We start from the raw sequence: 15,585 nt of genomic DNA on the forward strand, positions 1-15,585 counted from the left end.
AATACTGCTGTAAATAATGTATTATAATAAATCATACTTGGTGAGGCAATAACAACAGATATTGGTCTTTTGGTTTTGTGGAGATTAGATTAATAATGAACATGAAGCTGTAATGGATCTTTAGAGTAAGAATCTGCTTTATTTATTTTTTAAAATCTCTTTATTTTTAAAACAACAGGACATGACAAACACAAACACAAAACATATATTCCCTTTTTACAACAATTTTGTAATAGTAGTCTTCTATTATTTACATTTTCCCCTTACTTTTCTTTAAATATAGTTATTGTCCCATTATCCCTTATTTCTATATATATTCCTTCACATATAATATTACAACTATAAATTATTTTACAAACATTATCCGTTTGTGACCTAATCTCCTTTATTTTTAACTGTTGATGTTTTACTATTCCCTTTGTGGGATTTGTGACCATATTCTCTTTCAGATTTGAAAATTGAAGAAAAAGAATATTCACAGATGGCAGTAAACGTTAAAAGATTATTTACTATTCCCTGTGGCTTTTATTTCAAGAATATGAGGATTGCTGTGTTTCAGTTGCCATTGTACAATTACGATTGGGAGGAACAGGGAAATAAATAAGCCCATTAGTATCACTAACTTCAAAAGGGCAATATCTAATAATAGATAGAAAACTTTTATACCTACCTCTTTGATTTGTCCTTTTGAGTCAAATAAAGCTTGCTTTCATTTAATGTCTTCAAGATTGGAGGAAAAAATAAATGGAGGCTTGGAAAACATTTTCAAGAAAAGACATCAAAGGCTGTTATATTGGAATGGGAGCAGACTTGCAGAGAGATGCACATACATTTACATTTGTATTTGTAAGAAAATATATAGAAAGGCTGGTTTGGCTTCAGTATTTGGATGAATCTATATTATAAGCAAAAACTGCTTAATTTGTTTTCCCTGACAGGAAATTCAGTTCGAAGATAATTATTGCACTGGTCCAATGGATGTGCAGAGCTATAATTGTGTGTTTTTAACCCTGTTTTTCTGTCCTTACACTTTTCCACAAGCATGCACTCATTAATCAAAGACGCTGCACTCCTGCTGAGGGCGGAGAGGTTCATCAAATTGGCAGCCGGTTTGGTGCAAAGAACGGTGTACTGAAGCTCTTAACGCACTGGGACATAAATAAATCTAAGGTCTTTGTATGCAAACCCTGGAGGTTAATACTGCATAATTCAATGTCCTGTCTTTGTTTTTATGATTGATGTTTTTAAATGTTTGAAGCTTGATGCAAGTCTTTTGCTAGGTCAGGGCTGACAATCTGATTGGATGAATTAAAAAGCATGAAGCTGGCAAGGAGACTTTGAGTATGCTGCAGAGATTGTGTGCCCCCCCCCTTTTCTTGGAAGATCATTGTCATATTGCCTGAGCTGTTATAGGAGTGTTCCAATGATTGACAATCCCTGCTGTGATAATGGACCTGATGCGTGAAATGCCAATAGTTTGGCTCTATTTGTTCTGAATCTTGCCATTATTTGTATCTTTAGCAGAGCTAACATGTAGGGGAAACTGTTGAATTGCTCTGGTACTGGTCCTAAGTCAAAACACAAACTGGTTGCCTATTTGTCCTTTTGAGGATGCTACTTACAAGTTTCAGCCAACATGCCATCATTTGAAAACTTATATAGGCTGATTATTCACTCACAGAACCTGATTGAGCTCAGTGTATACCCCTGTCACTTATTTATTGATCTTTATATTTTTTAACAATTGGTTGCTGTTTTTCCTTTCAGCTCTGCTTACCATGTAGGGAAGATGTGGTTTTAAATATTTAATTTTACCAAACTTCTGGAAGGAATGTTAAAGCATCGAAAGTTGGGAAGAGATTATCTGTATTAAACTGTAGTGTCATATATCTCAAATGCAAATTTAGGTTTTGCATATTGGCAGCAGGATTCTTCAACCCTTTCCAATCCTTTGATTTCTTCTGTTGATCTGACTAGGGGATTTGCTGAGTACAGCCAAGGTTATATTCTTCGTGTGACAGGTCTTAAAAGGCAGCATAGTGGCTTTGTACTTTGCCCACGTGCCATGCACTTGTGTGCAGAAAAGAAAGGGAAAGTGAAGGGAGCTACATAAGCAATTAGTTAGCAAACTTACCAGTTTTCCACAGTGTCTAGCACAGCAGAAAATAAACTACCTGAACTTCAAAAGCAGTTGTTTCGGAATTACTGAGCCTTTGTTTTATTTTACATAGTTTTCTTGTTTAAAAAAATACTCAAGTCAGTACCTGCATTTGTCTGATTTTAACCCTCTTTCTGTGATGCTTCTTATTCAGATTGTGTGTTCTTCACAGCAGGATGGCAGTATTTAAACAGGTTTCTCATTTATTTGGCATTGATTATGCAGTGTTGGTGCTGTCTAGGCTAGTGATAAAGTGGCAAGCATGAGATAGATTGTGAGCGTAAATGTGAAGTTCTGACTTAACCATACGTTTACTCAGAATTTCAGTGGGATTTACGTCAGGAAGAAAAATGTTTCAAATAGCATCCTGTTACCATTTTTTCCATGACAAATAAAAAGAACATGAACTCTGGATTGTTTGCTTTAATTTGAATATTCACCTTCAAGATGTAACTTGGGGGTGGGGGCTAGAGGGGAGAACTTCTGAAAGAAGAGTTAAGAACTAAGAAGTTCCTTCTATTACATACAGTGGATGTAAAAAGTCTACATACCCATGTTAAATGCCATGTTTTTGAGATCTAAAAAAAATCAGGCCAAGATAAATCACTTCAGAAGTTTTTTTTCCACCTATTAATATAAGCTGTACAATTCAATCAAAAAACAAACATATCTTTTAGGGGGAAAATTACAATAAAAAAGATACAATAATGTGATTGCATAAGGGTGCAGAAACTTAAACTGATACTTTGTTAAACCACTTTTTGATTTTATGACAGCATTCAGTTTTTGGTGTAGGAGTCTATCAGCTTGCCTTGGGAATCTCTTCCTTGCAAAAGCAATCCAAATCTGTCAGATTGTGAGGGCATCTCCTGTGCACAGCCCCCTTCAGGTCACCTCACAGATTTTTAGTTGGAGTCAGGCCTAGGCTCTGACTGGTTCATTTCAAAACTTTGATCTTCTTCTGGTGAAACAATTCTTTTGTTAATTTGGACATATGCTTTGTGTCATTGTCATGTTGAAAGGTGACCTTTTTCTTCATCTTCAGCATTTTAGCAGAGGCCTGAAACTTTTGTGCCAAAATTGAATGATGTTTGAAACTGTTCATAACTCCCTCCAGCTTCAAGCCCCAGTTCCAGCAGAAGAAAAGCAACCCCAAGGCATAATGCTACCACCACCAAGCTTCACTCTGGGTATGGTGTGCTTGTGGAATTTTGGCCAGAAAGTTCAACCTAGGTCTCATCAGACCATTAACACGTTTTCCCACATGTTTTTGTCAGACCTGATGTAGGTTTTTGCAAACCTTTAGCCAGGTTTGGTTATTTTTCTTCGTAAGAAAAGGCTTCCATCTTGCCATCTACCCCACAGCCCAGACATAAAAAGAATAAGGGAGATTGTTGTCACATGTAGTATATAACCAGAACTTGTCAGGAATTGGCAGTCTCTCAGATCAGTTTTCTCCTTGTTTTTTCATCAATTTTTGAAGGACATCTAGTAATGTCACTGCTGTGCTCTATTTTCTCCACTTGTTGATGACTCTTCACTGTGTTCCATGGTATATTCAGTGCCTTGAAAATTGTTTTGTAGCCTTCTGACTGATACCATCCAACAGTGAGATCTTTTGCTATAAGAGGCAACTGAGTAAATGTCAGAAAAATCTTACTCAAACAGCTGAACTTTATATGAGTTTGATCAGAGTTATTTTACAGAATACACAATACAGAATAACAGAGTTAGAAGGGACCATGGCGATCTTCTAGTCCAGCTCCCTGCTCAAGCAGGAGATCCTATCCAAACAATGAAAGTCCAATCTCTTCTTAAAAACCTCCAGTGATTTAATTGATGGCAAGTATGATTACTGTTTACCATCAGTTTGAATGTGATTGGTTAATTCTATGCACAGCCACATCCTTATTTATGAGAGGCTGTACATACTCATGCAACGACGTTATTGTTATTTTCCCTCTAAAAGATTTCAATTTGTTTTTCAATTGAATTGTACAGCTAATATGTTATATTAAAGGTGGAAAATATTCTGAAGTGATTTATTTTGGTTTGATTTTTTTTTACATCTCCAAAACCTGGCATTTTAACTGGACTGTCTAGACTTTTTATATCCACTGTAGGCTAATATTTTCTGAGATCTTTAAGAAAAGTTGTAACCTTTCATCCCATAGACTTTGGTCTATCATAAGGTAAAGATGAGTGAAGTGGCAATCTGACATTGTGTATAGGCAGTAGTGGTATTCACTTACCTTCGCTACCAGTTGGAAATGTGAGTATATGTGCGCGAACGAAGCAAGCGCATGCCACCTCTGCGCATGCGCAGAGCATCCGTGATGACATCCAGGCAGGTGGGCGGAGCCTCCCACCACAGCCACTACCAGTTCACCAGAACCGGTAGAATCCCACCACTGTGTATAGGATGAAAACTTGTTCCACAGATACATAAGAGAGAGAAGGATAGAAAATGGCAAATTGTCAAAAACATTGGGATATATTGGAAGCTCTTAAAAAAAAGCATTAACAGAAATAAATATTGCCTGTTCCTATATGGGAATTGATTCCCGTCAGCTAGCATTGCCATCTGCAGCTGGGCATCCGTTTTTCCATTAAATTGAGGTTGATTTCTTTTTCTTTTTTTAAACCAGAATTCCTGATCCTGTAAATCTTAATAGCTATAATCCTTTGGAAACTATATTTCAGGAAAGGAGTTGGTTTAACTTTTAAGTTAGTTTAATTGCAGGCTTTAGTGCCTCAGAACTGTCAGTCATTCTGAAAAACCTAAAACTTTTTACAATGACATATGGCTTTTTGATTAGTCCAAGTACATGCTTTGTCCAGTTGAGGTTATTTAGGTTGCCTGTTGAGTATTTATTATATACATACAAGCATTCAGAAACACCCTCTGTATCCAAGAGTTGTTTTAAAAACTAATCCTGTGTACTTTCCTCCTTTGAGTGCATTTACTTTCACACATTGTACAAGTAATATAATTTTGCATTCCCTTTGCTTTCCCTCTATATCCCACTCACGCTTCATTGGAGCAGTGAGAGAAAGGGTCCATTGATTGTCCTCACAGTACTTACAGCAGCCATGAACTGGTAAAGAAACTCTGATCAGAGCAAAGGTACTGAGGAAGAGATGCTTTCCCGAACTAAGTAAGTCTACTGGGATGGGGAGAAACTTTGGGAATTGTACAGCTACTGTCTCTGTTCTAAAATGAGGCTGACTGCACCTGAAAAAGAGGGGTTGGGGGACTTGAGTGAAAGGATTGAGTCCCCTCATCCAGAATCATTGGTATGACTATGTTTGAAAACCACAGAGCTGTATTAATATTTCTTTAAAAGAAGGTATCTAATTTCCTACTCCCCATCTTTTTTTATTTGTTCCAAGCTCTCTGCTCTTCTTGAGGCCTGTTATGAACACAGACACACACATACCCCTCTCTCCCTCTCCCCTTTCTGATGTATATGCTTCCTTTCCTCTAGTCTAGGAGCTGAAGGTGGTGCACATTACATTCACTTCTCCATTTTTTTTCTATATAACATGAAAAAAGTTGGGCTGACAGATACCAACTGATTACAGTTCCCTCACTGAGCATTTGTGGCTGAGGATGGACCTTAAACACTGGTGAACTTGCACATTCAAGGTATTGGTTCTTGGTACTGAATTCTGGTATTGGTCCTAGGCCTATATCTTAACCTTTACCTTTCATTGGGTTAGTGCACAGTATTTTTTAGATACTCTTAGATTACACTTTCTGGGATTTCAATCCTAGCACAGTTAAAGGTTTCCCAGTTAAGGAAGGCTATGATAATATATTCTCCTTACCTGATCTAAGCTTAGAAGCTTGTAGTTTTTCTCTGATTTACCCTATCCTGTGAGGCTTTGGGGAATTAGAGCATAAGTGTGGAGTGACTAGACCATTGTACACAATATGACCTTTAATTCTTTTATCCCCTGTATGGCATTATTAGGACAGTCTAGATAAATGTTTATAGAATAGTAGAGAATTCTATATTTTCTGCTATATAGTGCAGCCTTCTTCTCTCTTTCAAACTCTGCAGATTGGAAAAAGAGCACCTACTGTTATCTTTGTTTTTCCAATACATGTCTTTAATGCATGTGAAAAAGCATTTCAGCTCCAAATTGTTTCTGAAATGTGCCTGTATACGTAATTTTGCTTCCATTGAAAGTATGTTGCCTAGGAGTAAAAGTGATAATATAGGAGGAACGCTGCATGCAGAAGACCTTGTTCGTCTCTCAGATCAGCCATTTATTGCAATAATATAAAATCTGTAACACTCTATGAAAGAAGTCAGTGATGCATTAGTACATTTCTCTGCATCAGCTGTGCCGTATATTTTAGTGCTTTCTAAATTTTCTTTTATTTTTGTTCCTTAAAGGAAAGTCTGACAAAGGCCAGCTATGGAGCAATGAAAGATAATTTTTTTTAACTGCATATGATACTGACTACATTGTGTTTTGGAGACTGTATTCTGTTATTTAGCCTAATACTAAATACTTTGGACATTATTCTTATTTAATATGTGTGGATTTGATTAAGCATTATTAGGCTGGCTAGTATTAAATACAGTAGGAGAAGAGCCTATGCAGGAACAGATTTTGTTTAATTATTGTACTATTGGAATTGTTGCAATACTGGTTTGCATAATTTTCTAGGTTGCGTTATGCTAAAAATTATTAATAGAACCTTTGTAGGACAGGGGGAAAAGCAGAACAACTCCAAGCTATTAATACTTATTTTCTGTTTTGCTGATCAACTGCTTTACAAGAAAACATGTCCTTGTTTCCCTTTTTAAACTACAGTTTCTATGCTTCTTACTATAAAGGATATCTGAAAGACACATCTTTTCCCATACAGTATGAACCTGTTTAAAATTTGATTTCCTTCAGAAGTCGTTTTGTTAACCACCATCAAGAGAAGTTTGATTGGTGGGAATATAGACAGTCTTTTCTCTGTGACAGAATTCTGTTTGAAAATTTGTTTCCCCCAAGCAAGACAAACTGTTCTTTTTGTACAGTATGAGGCAACTTATTAAAACATTTGAACCCTGTGGCTTTTGAGTAGTTTCTTACATAACAACTTAGCTCTCTTTTTTTTTCTGCTCTTGATTATGCTGTTTAACGGTTTCCAGTTCGTAACTTGTTTTAAAGTTTTAAACTATAAGTTGTCTGAGGAACCTTTTCTGGGCTCATAGAAATAAAAAGATCACTTAACAAGAGGCCACAATGTTGTTGGGTTGGCTTATTGAATCTACTACCTTTGATTGCCGTATTTATTATTATCTATTAATCAAATTTATATAGCTTCTCATTCACTCAAAGCGACTCTGAGTGGTGCATAAAATCAGATCAGAAAGCAAGTGTAAAAACAAGTAGAAGATGCAAATTAATCCAAATGTCTCACGTAACAACAGAAATTTGGGCTCAATTGCGGTCATAAGTTGAGGTCTACCTGTAGTGCACAAGACTAAACTGTGCAAATCTCTCTTAGTCACAACTGCCATATTCTCATAAAGTACAGGTCAAGAGTGTAGGAGGACCCCTGATTGTGCACTGGATATGTCTGTAATAATACAATCCCTTCTAATACCAAAGATGGCATAGTCGTGGAACCAGTGGACTCTAAACTCCAAAGCTACTCGGTCTTGCCAGATTCAGTTGAAACCTGTTGTTGCCATCCAGACACCACAATAGCCAGATACTGAGATAAGATGTTCATGGTAGCATTTAATTCACCTAGGCTGGGGAGACATAATTGGGTATCATCAGCATACCAGTGATGCCTTATCCCATGATGATGGATGAGCTCACCCATCAGCCTCATGTAAAAAGTTAGAAAGGAAAGGAGAAAGCATCAAATTCTTTATACATAATGCTAAGTCATAATGTTGCTTTGGGTTGGGTTGAATGTGTATTAACACAAATTATTGTGGTTTATAATCCATGAATATGATGTGTTGTGGAAACCAAACCAATTGAGAGTTAATGAATATCATTTAAAGAAACTACAGTATAATCTTAATGCATGAAGTCAACTTCTATGTAACAGTTGTTTTCAGGGTTAGTCAGAATGAAGAAGTTAGAATACAATGTGAAATTTGTAATTGAAGTTAAGATTTTTTAAAAAAAATTAAATTCTCTTTTTTGACTTACATTTACTCCCAAGTTACAGAAAGGAACAGAACATGATCCAGTAAACCTTCAATGCAGATAGGGGTAGAAGCAGGAAGTTCTGGGAAACACTACACTAATATTTGTGTGTGGGGGTGGGGGTTGGAATGCTGGTGGTAAAAAGGAAAGTATATTTTGCACAAGTACATACTCCAGTATTGGAAATATGTCTAGACTGCTTCTGCTTAACAGAAATCTCAAAAACTGAGCTTAAGTAGTTATGAAAAGAAAAACATAAATTTCAGTATTTTTAAGAAGGCAAATGATAAGGGATAGAAATATCTCAATTGTAAAGAACTGGTATATATTTGGAATTCCTGAGCAAATTCAGATGTAGCACAGTTCATATCTAAAGAAATTATTTTTAAAAACACAGTTCTGTTTTTGTCTCAAATTCCTCTTTTAAAGAAGCATTTGGAAATCTTTAAAGCAATTATTTGTTGGCCTTCATAAATTTCAGCATTTGAGAATTATACCTAGAAGCATGCACTTTAAAATATGTTCAAAACAGTTTTTGATACACACGTGTATGTATGTATATATGTGTATATATACACATGTATGTATGTAGACAACAGTGGTGGGCTGTTCCCGGTTCACTCCGGTTCGGGAGAGCCGGTAGTAAAAATCTGCTGGCGTTCGGAGAACTGATAGTAATGGCTGGCTGGCCACGCCCCCGAACCGGTTCCCCGGCCACCATGTTCATCACTGCCATGTTCTTTGCACATCTGCATCCCAGTGCCTTGCAAGTCCAATGGGATGCGCATGTGCAAAGAATATGGGGATACAGCTGGTACTTTTTGGCAGCCTGAGGAGAAAACGGCTGGCAAAAAAGCCTTTTTGAAGGCTTCCTGGCCAGCCACTTTCCAGCAGCGGTGGCTGGCTGGCGGCCTCCGAAAACTTGGGTCAGCTTGCCTTCCTGACTCTGGACTAGCTGCTGTGGAAGGTAAGCAGCCAGGAGTGAAATGCTCCCGATCTGATAGCGATAGTGGCTGGTGGTTCGGAGAACCGGCAGCAAAAATCCCTGCCCCCGCCCCCTGCTCCAGCTGAGCCACGCCATCATCAGAAGTTTTTTTTTTTTACTTTTAAAAGCATCTTCAGCCAAAAAAAGGCTTTAAAAAGTTTTTTAAAAAAGCCTTTGATGATCACGTGGCTGAGCAGGGATCATCAGAACCCTTTAAAAGTTTTTTTTTTTTTAACAACCTCTTCAGCTGAAGAGGCTGTAAAAACAAAAGGTTTTAAAAGGCTCCTCTGGCGATCCCAGCTGAGTTAAGAGCTTCTGGGCTGCGATTAGGCAACTTCAGCTGGGATCGTCAGAGGAGCCTTTTAAAATCTTTTTTTCTTCTAGCCCACCCAATCACCCCCTCCCTACTTACCTAATTACTGCTCCTTTCGGGCTCGCTTTCCTTTGGCTGGTGCAATCAGTTGCATCAGTTAGCAACTGAATCTGCTTGCCTGCAATCCATCTCCTCAGTGAGCAACTCAATCTGCCTGCTTTGCTAGCTGAGGAACTCTGGGAATTGAAGTCCACAAACCTTAAAGTTACTAAGGTTGGAGATCCTTGATCTAAAAATTATAAATAAAATAAAATAATAAAATAAAATATTTGTGCACCTTTCTGAGATTTGGTGTGTTTCTGTAGTGTTTCACTCTAACTACACAAACACGCAAAATCTCACAAAGCTGTATGTGGCATTTTGTTTGTGTGTGTGTGTATGTAAAGTGTGTGTAAAGTGTAAAAGTTGGTTTTTGAGCTTTTTGTGGCTGTGTGAAGTTCCTGCTGTTGCAGGTGCCATTTTGGGTGAAGTGCAGCTGCTTTTACATTGTGTGTGAGTCTGTTGTGTTGTTTTGTGGTGTGTGTGTGTGTGTGTGTCCCTTCGCAAGGACTTGGAGGCAGCTCCTCTAAGGAAAAGAGGTGGCGGCGAAGCTCTGGTTGTCCCCTGGGAGAAATTGCTCTGTCTCTGCAGCATCGGTCATGTGACTGAGTGGGCATGGCCAACTTGATGTCACTCACAGCAAGGTGCCGCCCCACCTTGCCCTGAGTGACTTTAATTTGGAACCCACCCCTGGTACGCACATTGCAGAGAACCTAAGAACTGACTAGCTTTTATGTATTGCAAACTGGGCTCCAGATAGTCTCTCCCCGGCTTGGGGGAGGCTGAGTCTACTATCACTTTTAAAACACACAAGCACTTATATACACACCTACACATAATGTATTTGTGCACCCCTTTTCCACCTTTTGAATGTCACTGTTGCCAAATTATAGTGTGGCTGCTGCTACTTTATTCTGGTCCTCCCCTGATATCATCAAAGGAAAAAGAAATACCTTGCCAGCTTTAGGAGAAAGGAATGGAAGAGAGGCAAAAAAGCTGATGGAATTAAATTGTGGAAGGAGACACACTTGTATCAGGTTCAGAACTGTTAATAGACTTATATGACCTGGTTCTATTCTGGTGGGCCTTGTATCAACCAGATTTTCAAAGAGAGTTGGAGTTGGGACACTTTGAAAAAACTAAATTTGGATCGATATGTTTGCGGTTGCTGCTGGAGAAAGGATCTGGATCCAACTCATATTCTCTTCCAGATCAACTTGAGAGATGAAAATCCTTCACTTTAGTTTTATACATTTACTTCTGATTGTTTAAATCACACTTCCATCTCAAACTTAAATCTATTTACAAAAGTGTAAGTACCAATTATTTAAATTCCAAGCACTTGTACTTGGAACTGTAAAGTCTACTGAGGACTTGGGATAATGTCAGATAATTTTTCTATTTAAAAATGTTTTTTTTTTTTTTGAAGACTAACATTTTCCTCCATGAAAGTATACTTCATGCAGTGTCCCTTGATGCCGCCTTGGTTGCCAAGGAAACTGGAAGCTTGACATGGAAGAAGAAACGGGCTTGCAACTGAAACTGATAATCTTCTGCTTATTTCCATTCTTCTAGTTCACTTTTCATGGAAACTAAATTATTATCTCAGGTGGGGTGGGGAAACAGAAGACTTGGAAACTATTTTCTAGCCATTTCAGTTTCTGAAGAAAATCTGAAAATGCTTTCTTGTTTTCAAAAAAATTGATTTCAGTGTCTGGCAGGAAAAAGAAAACTTTGAAGTGATATACGGTAGTTACTCGGAGAACAAACTATCCATTCAAGTATCAAGCTCCTGACATCTACCTAGTGATTTTTATAAATTATGGGGGAGTCCTTTTTTAAATACTTCTTTAGAAGATTCTACTGATTTAAATGTTTTTAAAAGTTGCAGAAGTTATATCAGGGCATATTACTTTAACTAAGAGTTACAGTGAAGTATTTTCCTCAACAGTTGGTCTGTGAATATGCAATCATTCTGCATTTCATTATATTATTAAATGACTGATCAAGCCTAAAGTTGTCTATTTTTGTCTGGAGCATTGGACAAAATTATTTTGGTGGAAATACAGGAAATAAACCTAGAATTTTCTATAGCAAAGCATTTTACTGCCTTCCGTTTCCTCATTGTGCTACCATTTCATTAGTTCTCCAACCAGGGAAAAATACCTAAAATAATTTCTGCAGATCATCTTACCAGGAGAAGATCCTAACTTTTTCTCTAAGGGAGAGGAGAGAATGTACAGTTATGTATAACAAGTCAAAGATTAAAATTAGCATTCATGCCACTGTGGTCTGAGAATTCATGGGTAGACTAATCAGCTCTGTCATTAGAAAGTCACCCCCTTGATGCTTTTAGTTAAAAACAATAGAATACAAGTCCAGCAACAATTGTTCTTATCCTGTCCATTTACCATTTGAGTCCTTGATGAGCAACTTATTACATACAACATCAATACGAGAAGCTTGTATGCCAGTGTTGCCTGGGTAAGCAGTATCTGTTTATTTGTTTATTTAACAGGATTTCTAGATGGCATACCTGTATATCAGTAAACCAAAAGCACACATCGTAAGTCCCAACCCACCACCAATAAATCCATTGATAAGATAAATACAGAAAGGTTGCACCATAGCATCCACTAGCTGTTAGCGATCAGTTTCACACCATGAAACTTGTCTTCTTTTAGCTCTTCGCATATTTCAGCTCCACTTCAATTTTCCAGAGCAGTCTTCTTGAAATTGTTTCCATTCGTGCTTTGCGTTTGTATTTGCATTTGTGTAAGTGCGCATTTGCGTTGCTCAATAGATTGCTAAGTTAAGGTAAAGGTAAAGGTTCCCCTCGCACATATGTGCTAGTCTTTGCCGACTCTAGGGTTAACTAACTAAGTAACTAAGTAACTAAGTTAATTAATTAATTAAGTAAGTAAGTAATTAAGTAATTAAGTAACTAAGTTACTTGACTTTAATTAAATAATACATATGGGTGCCCAGCTCACAGAAATGACAATGAAAGAAACAATCCCATGATTCAAACCACAAAGTCTGAGATTAAAACAATATAATTTATAAAAATAACTTTTAACCAAGAGTGTCACTAAATCTTTTAACCCCTTGAACAAATATCTGGGGGAACAGCCAGATCTTCAATGCCTTATAAAAAAATTAACAGAGCCAATGATATCTGGATTTCCAGAGGGATGCTGTTCCATAGGCAGGAACTGTCACAGAGAAAACACTATTCTTGGGTCCAATGAAGTGGCATTGTTTGATGGAAAGGTCCTGGAGTATGCGTCTCTGTTAGATCTAATATGGTAGCCAGTAACAGTGGGAGACAGGTCCCTTGCAAAAACATATACCCTGCTGTATCTTTTGACTCCAGAGGACTGACAGCAGCTTCTCCAGATGATGTCCTGGTGGCTCATAATCTATACCTAGATGTATATTTTTTCCCAACCAACCATGTCATACAGCCAGCTAGTTCTTTTTATGAACTGAGTCACTGAGTTAAAGACGTTTTGAAGAATCAAATGGGATGGATGGTGACCTGAGCTCAGACCCTGGTGTGTTGGTGATGGTGTCTATGAAAATCAGCCCAAGATATAATTGGGGATATTCCTCTACCCAAACTAGGCAGATTTTTTTGCGGAGCTTGGAAAGAGATGTTCCTCAGGAAACAAATGGGTAGCAAGCAAGTTTTCCAGTTCTGAGAGAGTTCCACGTTCTACAGAGTGTCTGACAGCAACTCTCTAATCAAATGCAGTATATGACTTTTTCGTGCAAATACATACACACGCAAGCTGGATTCTGTGCATCTCAGAAATGAATTGCCTTTGCTGATTAAGTGCTTCCTTGAGCTGTTCTAGACATGTCATTTGCCCGTAGGGATTTTAAGTGTTTCTTGGGATAAATTTGTGTTTGGAGCTTTCACCCTATTTCTTAGAATTCATAGTAAAAAAGCCTTTGTATGGTTGTCTCCCATATTTGCAGTCTATCTTGTTTAGATTTGCTGCTGGTTTTCAGAAAATTCATTTCTTGAATGCCCCATCGTTTGGATTTAATTCAAACTGTGAATGAGAGAAATTTAGCACCAGTAATGTTGACCCCTATGGCAAATATTGATTTTGGATCATCTTACCCTGTCCAGAATCTTCTAGGTATCTTGAATTGGTAATAGTATGATTACAGTACCCCCTGATTCTACTGCTGTGTGTGGAAAAGGTCCTAGACTCCCTGCCTCTTCTCTTTGTGGGGAAGTTAAGATCCCAACCAGATTAGAAAATCTAATCTATTGTATGACTATCATTAAGTGTTGTGCCTTATGATTCTTGATGAACGTATCTTTTCTTTTATCTCCACTGAGAGCATAGGCACCAAGACAAATTCCTTGTGTGTCCAATCACACTTGGCCAATAAAAAATTCTATTCTATTCTATTCCATTCCATTCCATTCCATTCCATAGTTCCTGTAACAGATTCTAGTGGGAAGCCAGCAATTGGGAAACAAACACCAGAACACTCTCCTACTTGAATTCCTTAGTTAACAGTGATTACAGGTTTATTGCCTGCAGGTTTTCAAAACAAACTTCAGAGTTCATCTGTGTACATGTGCTACATTTTAGTTTAAAATGGCTTGAAGCAAAAATCTGGCCATAATCCACAAAAGTGTTTCCTTTCCATGGTTACCGTATACACAACTGATTATGATTTTGTTAATAAAAAGTGTTTTTCCTACTCAATCATTGTTGATACACATGAAAACCAAAGGTTATGAAACCCATTTTTGAAACTGTTCATTGAAATGCAGGCTTCTTTTTAAGGCTTCTGGCTGGGTTTCAAGCCTGCAGTGGATTTTTCCCCCTTCATTTCATGTTTTAAACTAAACTAGATTAGCAAGATTCAAACCTGTTTGACAGATTTAAGACAACCTTTTGCAATCCTTACTTTAATATCATTTAAATCACATTAATACACGCTTGAACCAGCTAAGTTTTGCTGACAGTTGGAAAGATGTCAGTAACCTTTTCCCTATTGGAAAATAGGCATAGCGTTAAATCCACTGAAATTATATTGGGTATATCCTACAGCCTTTAGAAAACTCTAACATTTATTGGTCCAATAAAACCTGGACATTTCTACATCATAAAAATCACAATAGTATTTTGGAATGTGGAGAGCAATAGCAATTTACTACTGGAAACACTTTATAACATTTTAAATTAATGTGCAAATTTTAAGATATTAGCATTTTCACAATATTTTAATTTTTCAACTTGCCAATTAAAATGAAGTAGTTGAGAAAGAGTATTTCATATTGGAGTGATCTTTAAGTTTTTGGAAGCATCCTGTTTCAAATAATACTGGTAGGTGAAAAGTTTCAATATTTCTTGATATAAAATATGCGGAGGAAGGACTAATCTAGTCTATCTGTTAGTTTTGGATCAGTACAAATTTATTATTTCTGGGAAAATTTGTAGATATAGATTGCTTCCCGATACGTACATGCAACTTTCTTTCCAATCATGTTAGGAGCAATCTTGTCATGTATTTAAGAAGTACCATGAGTGCTACATAAAAATAAGACTATCACTAATTACCATTTCCAATGTTAGAAGATATTAAGGGCAAACAAAAACATCAAAGTAAATTCACCTCCCATCCCCCCAGTACCTACAGACAAGTTGGGAAAATGGTTCCCAAAATATATGACTCCTCATGTTGACTCATGGTTGGTATAGCAGAGCACAGGGATTGAGGCCTCTATTTTGGTGCCTGCTTGAAATGAAGAACCCTGGGGATTTATCAAGATTATGTTGGTTTTAACCAATGGTTTGGGTTCTACATTTGCATTGCTGAATC

General features: G+C 37.3%; 1 protein-coding gene across 1 annotated transcript in view; it reads left to right on the forward strand.

Annotated features, from left to right (window-relative positions):
- The window catches only part of BAZ2B (bromodomain adjacent to zinc finger domain 2B), a 257,806-nt gene that overhangs the window by 10,217 nt on the left and 232,004 nt on the right, over positions 1-15,585 (forward strand). The window lies entirely within an intron of this gene.

The sequence above is a fragment of the Ahaetulla prasina genome, chromosome 1 (assembly GCF_028640845.1).
Source record: "Ahaetulla prasina isolate Xishuangbanna chromosome 1, ASM2864084v1, whole genome shotgun sequence".
Taxonomy (NCBI): domain Eukaryota; kingdom Metazoa; phylum Chordata; class Lepidosauria; order Squamata; family Colubridae; genus Ahaetulla; species Ahaetulla prasina.